At 34.8% G+C, this 13,078-nt stretch overlaps 1 protein-coding gene and 1 long non-coding RNA gene across 5 annotated transcripts in view; one reads left to right on the forward strand and one right to left on the reverse strand.

Annotated features, from left to right (window-relative positions):
- The window catches only part of PRR16 (proline rich 16), a 265,010-nt gene that overhangs the window by 204,432 nt on the left and 47,500 nt on the right, over positions 1–13,078 (forward strand). The window lies entirely within an intron of this gene.
- LOC110259454 overlaps positions 1–13,078 on the reverse strand; it is a 60,932-nt gene that overhangs the window by 15,907 nt on the left and 31,947 nt on the right. Inside the window, exons 3-4 of one of the 2 annotated variants that reach the window (XR_002341866.1) lie at positions 7,770–7,873; positions 3,673–3,788 (exon numbers count right to left, since the gene is read on the reverse strand). This is a non-coding gene — a long non-coding RNA (uncharacterized LOC110259454). The remainder of the gene's footprint in view (positions 1–3,672; positions 3,789–7,769; positions 7,874–13,078) is intronic. The other variant, XR_002341865.1, reaches the window with a different exon arrangement.

Consider the following 13,078-nt stretch of genomic DNA (forward strand, 5'->3'; position numbering starts at 1 on the left):
TTGGGAAAAAATTCTTCTCTGTTCTCATTTTTCCTATCTTTCTTATTCTCTATGAAATTAGAAGAACAATTACTTATGGTGTTCTTGAGGGGGATGTCTTTGTGTTGGAATATCCCCATATAGTTTAAATGGGCCCAGTGGCTTTTGTGGGAAAGCTGGATTTGATGTGAATACAAGTCATATCTTTTCTCATGGAGTGTAGGGCCAGATTCAAGTGTGTGTTGGACATCCCCTGTCTCAGTTGGCTTTCACAACCACAGGCTCCCAAATTACTACAGCAGAAGTCCTGAGGATCAGGTCCAAGCTGTCTCAGTTCCCTTTAAATGCATGGTCTTCCCTCTACCAGCACAGGCACCCTTGCCCAGAGGGGAGCAGTGCTGGGCAAGAGGGGCTGGTATGGGTATTTGGCAAGGGTCCAGATGCAGGCTGTAGTGGTCTGGCTGCCATCAGAGATCCTAACTGCCTCTGATATCCTGCCTGTGCAATGACCAGTAGTGGCTGCCCCCTTCCTGCTCAGATAATGCTTATGGTGTGAGCTGTCTCATCATCTCACAGTTGAGCTTTTTCTTCAAATGTCACAGCCATTTTCACTATTGAGCTGCATTGTGAGGCCACCAGTGCTGGGGTATTTGTCATTTCCACCTGGGGTACACACTGGGTTCATCACAGGAAATCAGTCGGTCATTCACAGGGTTTTAATCTACCATCTCTACCTGCTTCAAGAGCAAACAAGCCTTCACATACTCCTCAGGAGTGAAATGTAGGCTTCCCACAGTTCTCCTGTTAGTCCCACAGTCCCTCCAACCAGCCATGGGGCTTGCCTTCCCCTTGTCAGACCCCATGGCTGTGACACCTAATATGCATCTTAAACCATTCACTCCCCAGGACAGCTCTCTGTTCATGTAATCTCCTTATTCTGAGTTCCCTCCCAAGGGCACATGTTCTGACCAGATTGGTTCTTTTCCCATCCTGCTCAATTCCATATGGATCTTTCTTACAGCCTTGGTCATACAGGAATCTTTCTGCCAGATTCCAGTTAGTTTTCAGTGAGAATTGTTCCACATGTAGATATATTTTTGACATGTTCCTGGGAGGGGATAAGTTCTGTGTCCTCCTACTATGCCATCTTAATTTGACACTGGGAATGATTCCACATATGTTAGTAAGTTTTTTGAAACTAGTAGTGACTTCATATATTTGAAACTAAACCAAACCATTGTAAAAATTCATGGGCTCGTAGCTTATCTTAGATTTCACATCTTAAGTTCAGAGTTCAGAATTTGGCCTATAATCTTGATAGCCACATCTATGTACCAAGTTGATTTTATTTCTTCAGAGGGTGACCAACTGATCTTGATTCAGTACTAGTAATTACAGTTCTGAGCAGACAAATCCTTCCTGTAAGAGGCTCTTTAGCAAAAAGCACGGAGCAGAGAGACAGGACCACCTACTGAGACAAGGCAAGATCAAGTAAAAGGCACTGACTAGATCAAATGCTAATCTTTGCAGAGATCTAGTTTCTTAAATATTTCTGCAACTTCATTAATTCTTGTACATAAAAATGCTATTTACATACTACCAGGATGCCCTTCTAGGTATTGGCAAGGGATAAAAAGGCTAATTAGAAATGGTTCATGTCCCTAGGGAACATAAACATAAATAGAAATAAATAGAGGTAAGCAGTAGCAAGTAGTATAATTAAGTATAATTTTGGTAAGCCATCTTCACAGAAGAAATTAGCAAGAAAACATTTAAAGTTTCTATGCTGTTGTGCTAAATATTCATTGAGAACAGTACTTCAATAGGATGTTTATAAAACATGCTTTCTATATTATGAGTTGTTGGATATCTTTATAAAATTTGTAATGTTTAAATATGAATATTGTTCTGGTCTCCCAAACTTACATGTATCTAAATATGTATCATCAAAGCTTATTGCTATCCAAAGGCATGGATGAAATTGCAAATCTCAAAACCTCATGTAGTTAAAAAAGAGAATGCATTACATTTCTTGGTCTAAGTTAATTCTGAGAGCAAATTTTTAAAAATGCAATTATCATGTGAGTTTTATGTATAAAAGTCAACCTCTTTAGAATAGTACATTGAAACTCATAAAGTTAAGACAGAAATCAAGTTAATAAATAACTGAGGATCCATGTAGACTGTCACCAAATTGTCTATTTTATATTGTACATAAAATTTAAATACTGTAGTTTTCAGCTTATCAATGGGAATACTTTCTAAGAAATAATTTCTGAATTCCATATTGGTCATGTAAATGTATTTATTTTCCCTCTCATTAGGAAAATAATTATTATAAAAAGTTAGTAATTTAATAAAACATTGGTGTCAAATATATTTGAACGTACATGGATGTTTCAGTTTTCAACTTTTTAGAAATCCTACAATTCCTATCAGTTTCAAGGAAGCAGTATTCTGCAAGTGATTTTTTTTTCAATAGCATCATATAAATTGCTAGAAAAACTAACATCTTTTATAATGTGCATACTAAATAAATAAATTGGAAATGGCAGATCCTTGATCTACTAACTTGTTTTGTGGCAAATATAGTCACATGTTTAAATGGCCATCTCATAACTTATAGGATTCTAGAATAATATTTGGTATTTGATGTTTTGGCTGGTTAAATGATAGACTGATGACTTAGTCATTATTGCTCCAAAAATAGTGACAATATCATCAAATATTTAGGGGGCTTAGGTCTTCGTTTTTCATCTACTAAAGGTCTATGGCCATTTGAGCGAAAGCAAAGTTGTTGCCTGATCCACTTTTAAAATGTTTTTTATTAAAGTATAGTTGATTTACAATGATCTTTCAATTTCCAGCCATATGTGTGTGTGTGTGTAGATATACATAGATATACACATTATTTTTTTTATACTATCTTCCATCATTTTCTAAATCAAGAAACTGTGTACAGTTGCTTGTGCTATACTGTAGGACCCCATTGTCCATCTGTTAAATTTTTTTTCCCAGTCTTACTGGCACATTCTCTCTGGTATTTTGTATAGCCAGATGGTGTCTTTGTGTCTTTCAGCATTTCCATTGTAAAGTTACAATTTTTTCTTTGGAATTAATAATACTTCAAACTTAACTAATTTGTCCCTCTTGGATTTGGATCGTGTGTCCTGGTCAAAAAGACCATTTCAATTTGAATATTGTAAATAAATTCACACAGGAGTTCGCATTGCAGTTCAGTGGTTAACGAACACAAGCAGCATCCATGAGGATGGGGATTCGATCCCCGGCCTCGCTCAGCAGGCTAAGGATCTGGCATTGCCATGAGTTATGGTGTAGGTCGCAGATGTGGCTTGGGTCCCATGTTGTTGATGTGGCTGTGGCGTAGGCCAGTGGCTACAGCTCTGATTTGACCCCTAACCTGGGAACCTCTGTATGCCATGGATATGGCCCTAAAAAGATAAAAGACAAAAATAAATAAATAAATAAATAGATAAATAAATAAATAAAGTCTTTATTGGAAATACAACATTTTTCCTGCTGTACTTCACTACTGCTTTTACCATGAATCGATTGACACTAAGTGCATAGGTCTATTTCTGATCTCTGTATTCTGCTCCTTTGGTCCATTCTGTACCCCTATATCAATAACAAACTGTCTTTAAAAAAATTATTAGAGTACGGTTGACTTACAGTGTTGTGTTAGCTTCAACTGTACACGAAATGAATCAGTTATGGATATGGAGATGTCCATTCTTTTTCAGATTCTTTTCCCATATAGGCCATCACAGAGTATTGGGTAGATTGCCCTGTGGTATACAGAAGGTCCTTGTTACTTACTGATAGCATATATAGTAGTGTGGCTATGGCACGCCCAACCTCCCAATTTATCCCTCTCCCAACGTTTCCCCTTTGGTAACCATAAGTTTGGTTTCAAAATCATTGAGTCTGTTTTGTGAATAAGTTCTTTTATACAATGTTTAAATTAGCTTTTACAGATTAGTGATCTCATATGATATTTGTCTTTGACTGACTAACTTCACTTAATAGATTGATCGCTAGGTCCATCCATGTTGCTACAAATAGTGTTATTTAATTCATTTTTTGTGGCTGAGTAATATTTCATTGTAAACCTGTCAAAATCACAATAGTTCTGGTGTTCATATATGGTAGTGTTAAGTCTTTGGCTTCTGTACTAATCTTGCTTTGGATATTCTTAACCTTTTTTATTTCTTCATAAATTTTAGAATCAGTTTTCCCATATTCTCAAAAAAGACCCTTGGATTTTCAAGTAATTTTACTCAATATATAGTCAACGTGAGGAAGACTGACTTTTTTTTTAACCTTTTTAGGGATGCACCCATGGCATATGGAACTTTCCAGGCTAGGGGTTGAGTCGGAGCTGTAGCTGCTGGCCTTTACCACAGCCATAGCAGTGCTGGATCTGAGCCACATCTGTGACCTACATTATAGCTCATGGCCACACTGGATCCTTAAGCCATTGAGAGAGGCCAGGGATTGAATCTGTGTCCTAATGGATATGTTGGGTTCATTACTGCTGAGTAACGATGGGAAATTCCAAGACTGACACTTTTAATGTATAACATTTCAGCTCAAAACATAGTAATACCTCCGTTTATTTTTTTAAATTTCTTTCATAATATTGTGTAGTATTCTTTATAGAGGACTTTAAGGTTTTTCTTTAGACATACATTCCTCTACATCTGGTATGTTACGCCGCTAGTATAAATGGTATATTTTATTTATTTCTTATTTTCTAAAATCTAGAAATCTAGAAATACAATAGTTTTATGTTGATTAATTCAATGATTTTGCTAAAACTTATTTTCATAATTTTATATAGATTCTTTCATATTTTTACATATGCAATCATATCATCTGTGAATAATGAAAGTTTTGTTGCTTTCTTCCCCCCACATGACTTTTATTTTTTGTTATTATGAAATTTGGCCCTTAAGGACAATGTTGAAGAGTAGTATTGAGGCAGAATATTAACTCACTCACATAGTTAGTGTAGGAGCATGGGCTCTGATACATTCCTTTCATATGGATATTGATTAACATTTGTGGTTTAAGGGCTCCAGGCAGTAACACCTCCACAGGCCTTGTTTTATTATAGGAAATGCAAATTCCGCACAGATTTTGTTTACTGTAGGAAATGTGAATCTCTAGCCCACTCCTCAACTGATAAAAAAGGAATGAGAGGAATGGTCACTTAATCTAAGAAAAGAAAAGGACAAAGAACCCATAAAACTTACAGGGGACTTTTCCAACCCTAAAACCGCTATTGGGCAAGGACTGATAAAGGTAATTGAGCAAGACCAATTGGAGAAAACCACATCTTTCTGGACCCCACACTGGTACCCTCCCCACCTTTAAGAGATAAAAAAATCCCTAGAGAACAATAGGAAAGGGGGCCTCTTCACCCCCCTCCCAGCCTGTCCTGGTAGCTATTTGCTTTTCTTTAATAAAGACTTTGCTTGCTTGCTGCCTGTGTGTTCGCGGAGTTCATTCTTCAGCCTCCGCGAACCAAGAACCTGGATTCTGGTACCATCTTTCCGGTATCAGTATTTTGGGAAGTGTATCTGTCTTCTTCCAGATCTCAGAGGAAGAGTATTCAGTATTTTACTATTAAGTTTGATTTTTTTTTTTCCCCTGGGGGTTTTAGATACTTATCAGACTTAAAAACTCCTCTCTCTCTCTGTCTTTCACTTTGTTTTCAGCAATCATTAAAGAGTGTTAAATATTTTCCAAGTGTATTTTATCCATCGGTTGAGATGATATTTTCCTCTCCTTAAATTAGTGTTCATCATAATGTCTTCATTTATTCTTTTACCTTAAGTTTTCTCAATCATATGTTTTAATGCATTTCTTTCAAACAACATATATTTTTGATATAATGAATGAGTTTTTGTTTATTGATGTAACACATATATTAGTTTCTGATTGTGTTATGTTGCCTGCTCTGTTTTTAATGCTTCTTCTATTTTCAACAGTTTATTATTTTTGTTTAATTTTTCTCATATCTGTCTGTTATAGTTTAGATATGTGTGTGTGTATGTGCCTATGTATATATCTGTGTATGCCTATTCTCCTTGAGGTAATTTAGAAATTTTATATATATGTTTTTTTTTTGTTTGTTTGTTTGTTTTTTGCTTTTTAGGGCTGCATCTGCAGTGTATGGAAGCTCCCAGGCTAAGGGTCAAATCAGAGCTGCAGCTGCCTGACTACACCACGGCTGCAGCAACGTCTGTGACCTACACCACAGCTCACAGCAATGCCAGATTGTTAACCCACTGAGCAAAGCCAGAGATCGAAACTGCATCCTCATGGATATCAGTCAGGTTTGTAACCCAAGAGCCACAATGGGAACTCCCTATAATGTATTTTTTTAAAAAATCATCTGTTACATCAAAACTTTTAATACTCATAATAATATATATAGTACACATACATAATACATTTATATATAATATTCTAAGTTAAGACCCTTCATTTTTCAATGCCAGCTACCACTTGACCACTGTATTAGTTATGATTGATTTTCTGAAAAGTACCTTCCAGTCTGAGGAAAACAGGAAATTTGGAGCCACAACCGAAATTCATGTATACTTTTTCATGAAGCATATCTTAATAGGATTGTGAAGCATATCTTAATGGGATTTCTTGAACCAACTGGGAGCTAAATCTAGAACCTCCTAGTATTGTTGACTATTTTTTCTTAACTCCTTGGTAGTTACCTTTGACTGACTTTCAACCTCCCTTAACAGTTTGTGACTTTCATTGTGCCTTAGAATCACCTGGGAAGTTTAAAGAACAATAGCTGGCCAGGTCCTAGTGCCAGAAATTTGGTTTTAATTTATCTGGGCAAGACTCTGATAGCAGTATTTTTATTTCATTATTTTAATTTTTTTTTAATTTTATTGAAATACACTTGACTTACAAAGTTGTGTTGATACCAGGCATACAGCAAAGTAAATCAGTTATACATATACATGTATCCATTCCTTTTCAGATTCTTTTCCCATATAGGTTATTACTCAGTATATTAGTGTTTTAAAAAAGCTCTAAAAGCATTGAAGATGCAGCCAGAGTTGAGAGACATTGTAACAGAAAATGAATCAGGAGGAATACTCATCTTTAGCAGCAATGGTAAGGGAATACTGACTTAACATTACTACAATTCAAAGTAAATGAAAGTAAATTGTCTCCCTTTCACTTGGACCCACGAGAGAAATTACTTTGATTTAAACTATTGTCCAACATCATTATTCAAAGATCACTCCCCCCCCCCCCAGGGAGGGATAAAAGCAAGCTTTTCTTTGATATTAGGATGAAAATATTGAAATCTTATTTTTACAGTCAGCTCTATTGAGGCGAGTTACTTTATCCATTACCAAAATGTTAATTTCTTCATTGACTATTGAAGAGAGAGCTTGATTTCAGGTTTGCTTGAAATTTGCTATTCTTAGTAGAAAAATAAGTTAAATGTATATTGAAAAATCTCATTTTTTTTTCAAAAAAGAAACCTAAAGACCTGCAGATTTTCCCTCTGAGATTGGATGTATGTACGGAATGTCTATAAGTTACATTTAATATTTAACTTACTGTGCTACCAGAAAATCTTAGTCATTCTCTGTGCATTCAAGTTCTTTTTTAAAATCTAATCAGTAAATTAATAATTCTTAGCAAATTTTTCTCTACTAAGAACCATTGCCATTTAGCAGACTAAATACATAGGATGTATTTTTAGCCAAGTTCTATCTCACCTGGATAGCTTCATCTTTTAGGAAATGTTTCCAGTCTTGATAGACCAGATTGTATCAGTGATCATATCAGTGAAAGGTTGTAAGGCTGCCGGAGGGAGATGCTGCTATAATAAAGGAACAGCATCACCTGTTAAGAAAACTCACCTACAAGTCACCTAAATAGCCACACAGAGATGCATGTAGATATACAATCTATTATTAAATTCCTAGGTATTACTTACCCAAGAAATATAGCAAATTGAACCTATAGAATCAAGTACTTCTTGGAACTTAGGAATATTTTTACAGAAAGGAAGGAAGAAGGGAAGGAAGGAAAGAAGGAAAGAAAAAGAGGGAAAAAAGAAAAAAACAATTAGTTTACCAAACATTTCCTAAAGTGATATTTGTAATTTGTTTTTCTCTATGGATTATTCGAGTGTACAAAAATATAGCTAAAATAGATATATTTAGTTTCAAGAAGTTAAAAAATTTACATTTGGTATAATCTATTCCCCATGTTTAAAAAATTATGCTTTTTAAGAATTATACAAAGTTAATTTTTTATCATCAATTGTCATAATGTATTTTCTACTTATTGAATTCAGTAATTCAAAAATGTAAATGATCCCCACTGTCAAATCTCTATGTGGGGTACCATTAGTAAATATATTATTGAATGATTACAGTTTTAGGGTAGGTGGAATTATCAACCACCAATCAATAATGTTTGCCTTAAGGAGTAATATATTGAAATAGAAAAATAGATTTCTTCATCCATATATTTCTAATCAGTCATGTCAATTTCACAATATTTTCAGACTTTAGTGAAGCTGACAGTTTCAAAACAGTCAAGATTGATTGATGTGAACCTCCTTGAGCCAAATACTGGTGATTCTCTCCCAGGAGGTTATTTGTCTTAGTTTTGAAGCATGAATGCTGTGAAATATCATGTTTCTCTTAGGCCACTTTTCCTTGCATGTAAAATTCATTCTTTTGTGCATTAATTCATTCTTCCAACGTTTCATATGTGTCTAGTATATGCCAGAGACTATAGCAGTGAGTTTTAAAAAGTATCTGTCAACGTGGAGAATATGCAAAAATGAGAGAAATTGGTATTAATCCAATAATTAATCCAAAACTTTAATAATGCCGTGAGAGAAGAACACACATTCTTATGAAACATTGGAAGATGTCATTCAAGGTAGACTTTTGGGAAAGCTTGTGTGAGGAAATGCTCTTTGAGGTCATATCTAAGAATTGAAGAGTCCTTCATTTAGTAAGTAACATATCAGGGAGATGAATGAAATGTGATAAATCCTCAAGGTAGAAGATGATACGCATGGGGAATTAAATGAACTGAAGGAAAGGACCTTCAGGAGCAAGGGAAAGAACTCCCATTGACTATGAGAGCATATGGAGCAATCTAGAAATGCCAGAGTTAAAATTTACTTTTATTTAAGGGAAGTGATAGAAATGGAATCAGAGTATGGTATTTTGTTGTCAACACTGCCTAAAATTAATTTTATAATTTTACGGTTTAAATAATTTTTATTTACAACAATATTTTAAAAAGTTTAGTATTTCTGTTCTGTGTGCCACTATCAAATGGCAACAGTGCTCCAAAGCCTTAGTCACCAGAGGGCAAAGAGTATGATTTAACTACAGATATATTTAGAACATGTTTTTCTCCTTAAAAACATGAAAAAGTACATACATTTGTGCATTAGAGTTGAATCAATGTTAATTAAGTACATTTTCTTTAGAAAATGTTAGAAAAATTCTTAAGAATTTAAATTTGAAGATTTTACAAATCTTTTATATGATTGTGATAAATACAACCTAAGTGACCTTTAGAACATACATTGATTTAGATTTTATTTGACTTCATCTTGTTCATAGTAATTTGAAAACAAGTGTTCTAGAAATTTGTATTGGCTTTCTGTTTAGTTGTCAGAATCTCTCCCTGTAATCCCTTATCATAACACTAAATCTGAAAACATCTCATATTGATCTCTATCTTAAATATTTTATAGACTCCAGGATGAACAATTAATATTTCAACCAATTACTTAAACTGCCAAGGAAAAACTAACTTTCAGAAATTAAAATATATGCTAGTCTTCAGTGTAAGGTAGGATTTAGAGAGAAAAAAACTTAAAAAAAAATTCTAATAGTATTTTTCTGTAAAGTTCACTGAATGGTATAGTCTCCTGCTAAAGGTAATTTTAAGGTTCCTTTCTATTTAGGTGTTGGAAGTGCATTTGAAGAATTTACACACACATATTCCTTAGGCACTTTCTTTTGGTCTATTATGGTGTTAAGTGTTGGAAAGGAAGGGTATCTTGATTCCTTCCCTCGATTACAAGGAAAATACATTCACAGATTTTTAGGATTAGAGATCCTTAAAGGCTAACTGAAATGGAACTATGAAAACAATGCACAGGTATGGAGGAGAGCAAGGTGGGTTTATTAACACTCATGGATTGTTTTTAATACTTTAGATAGGGCTAGAAAGTTGGATCAGACTTGACTGGCAGTGACAAATGCACCAGAAATTGAGTCAAGACCCAGGGTCTAGAATTGAGAATCAGAAAGTAACTTGTGGGGATTGGGGAAAGAAGCAGTGAAAACCTTCCCTGACTAAAGGAAGATGCATATTGAAAAGAAACATGAAATAAGGTTGACTAAGGGAAAGGTCAGATGAGAAGAAATTGGCAGTGTTCCTTGCAGAATGCGGTTTTATGCACATTAGAGATTTTTGGACAAGGTCGACAGGAAAGTGGAATAGGAAGAGTATCAGTTTGAAAAGTAAAGTTATAAAGTTGGTGTTGCATTTCCAGGGTTAAAGACTGTGTGTTTATGTACATGTGTATATGTGTATATATGTATATAAAGAATTGCAGTAGCCTATTTTATACTTGCAGTAGCTGAGTGATATACTCACAGCTGAGCTTTGAGAGGTAGTGTTTTATCATATTTATTAATTTAGGATCTAAGATTAAACCATTTGTGTTTAAATTCTGGCTCTTCCACTTAGTAGCTATGTGATAATAGGCAAGTAAACTTTATGTTTGATATGGTTAGCATTAATGAGTTATTATAAGTCAATGCCTAACAGCAATGCCTATGTAAATATTACATACTGATATTATTATTAAGCTGGCAGCACAGGTATGGAGGAGAGCAAGGTGTCTAAGTAAATAGATATAAATATATTTAAGAAAAGAAAAACAGTTATAATGGTATGAGCAAGAAAATGTAGTCATCTAAGGTAGTGACCTTGAGTTTGAAATATTGTGAAAGAAATAACCTGCTTTGACAACCAAATTTTCCTCCTAATTAGTAGGTACAATAGACAAATGACTTTTATTATCCATTTTCCTATGAAAGATATGGAACCAGTTTTTAAAGTGTCTTCTAGTCTTGACTTTTGAGGTTGGTTTATACTGAGAGCTTATAAGAGAGTGCTTATTTTCTAGGCTTAAAAAATTCCATTCTTAGAGTACAGAGAACATATCTCAGTAACAGAGTCTGTGGAATAGGCAATATGTTGGAGGCTTTATGATGGATAGTTGTTGTAATCTAAATGGAAGATAGAATCCATGAACTCACCATGAGGATGCTTGAGGTCACTTGCATCAAAGGTCAAGAGATGTTAAATTGATGATTTATAGAAAAAAATAATAGAAGAGGAAGCAGTGATCATGGGAGTCTAGAAACAATTCTCTAAAAGGTCATATCCATTTTAGCTCCCTTCTTTTGCATTATCAAAGAAATACAGATTGAAGACTTTTTTAGAGTTGCCCAAATTCTTTGTAGACAAGATAGAAATACATGCATTGGATGTACAGATTTCTAGCCGGAGCAGTAACTGGTTGAAATTGTTTGAAATTGCTTTCAAATGTTTGGTATGGAAGAGGGAGAATCATTGACTGAAGAGCTTTATGGGGTGGGATTCAAAGTGAAAGATGAAAGCTATAAATAAAGAAAAGTCTGCTGAATGTGAGAGAAACAAGTATAACAGAGCTGTTTCACGATGAAGTAGTGAGGCACCCTTTCACTACTTTGGGGGTGATGAGTTCCCACAGCTGATTTTGTTTAAACAGAATGGAGAGCCCTGTATTAGCAAACCATGGATAGTGTGGCATGGATACTTGTTTTTGCCTGCACACCATATATTTCCCCCATATATTTGCACAGGAATAAAGTTTTCCTTTGAGGATAAGGTCTAAGAGGGGCTGTTAATAGAATGTCCTTTCCTTTCCTGGCTAAGTTGGTACCTTGATCCAAGTCAGTCAAAACCTCAGTAGAATTTGAGCTGCAAAAGGTGAGAACTTGAAATGAATGCAATAGAAACTGCCTAGTAGTTCCCTCAGCTGGGTATCCAGATGTGCTTTAGTGTCTGTCCTTCTCAGGATATGGCTTTTCAGTGTTTATTCTAAGAGATACTTCACACTTTTCTAATCAACTCATAGCATTTCAAAACTATCCAGATTTGCTTTCTGTTGTTCTAAAGCACAGAATCCTGGTTAATACAGAGGTGTCAAGCTGTGCATTGGTGAATGATCTAAATCATTATTAAAATATCTTTTAAGTCCAGACTGCCTGAGATTTTCTGATGTAGAAAAGTCTTTGCCTCTTTTTAATAGAAAAGAAAACAGAGAAGTAGAAGAACTGGGAACATTTTGACACGTTGAAAAGTCCTAGCTACATTTTCTTGGAATTGTGAAATTATATGGAATTACATACTTTTGAGATTTTGATTTAGCTGAAGCTATCTCTTTGGTTCCAGTGTCCTAAAGTTATTCTGGGCTAGGTCTGTGACATTCTGATATATAGAAATGATTGAAAGACCTAACAGAGTGTTTCTGTGAAATCTGACATTATCTCTATCAATATCAGCTTTTATAAATGAGCAGTCACATTTAAACTGAAGGCCAGAGGGACCCTGTCACTCAAGAAAATAAAATAGAATTTACCAGTTTGAGGAGATTGAATTGATTCCCTGGACCACGTAGTGAAGGATTCCCTGAATTGGACAGGGAATTGGATATTGTCATGTTTCTTGATGTCAAATCTGTAAAGATGTTGTCTTCGTGTATCTAAATATATCATCTTCATGGTTATTGGACATATGCAAATACAGTGTACTTCAGATAAGAAATCTGAAACAATCCATTCAGAGTTGCCTCTTTTACAGAATATGCCCTCAGCATCTTCTCATTCTGTCCTCTGCTTGACTATACCACACTTAGTCCTTTAAGAGAAATACTCTACTATAAACCATTCTCTTGTCCATTTTGGTGCTCTTTAATTGTTTTAGTTGTCTT

This window comes from Sus scrofa, chromosome 2 (assembly GCF_000003025.6).
Source record: "Sus scrofa isolate TJ Tabasco breed Duroc chromosome 2, Sscrofa11.1, whole genome shotgun sequence".
NCBI classification, from domain to species: domain Eukaryota; kingdom Metazoa; phylum Chordata; class Mammalia; order Artiodactyla; family Suidae; genus Sus; species Sus scrofa.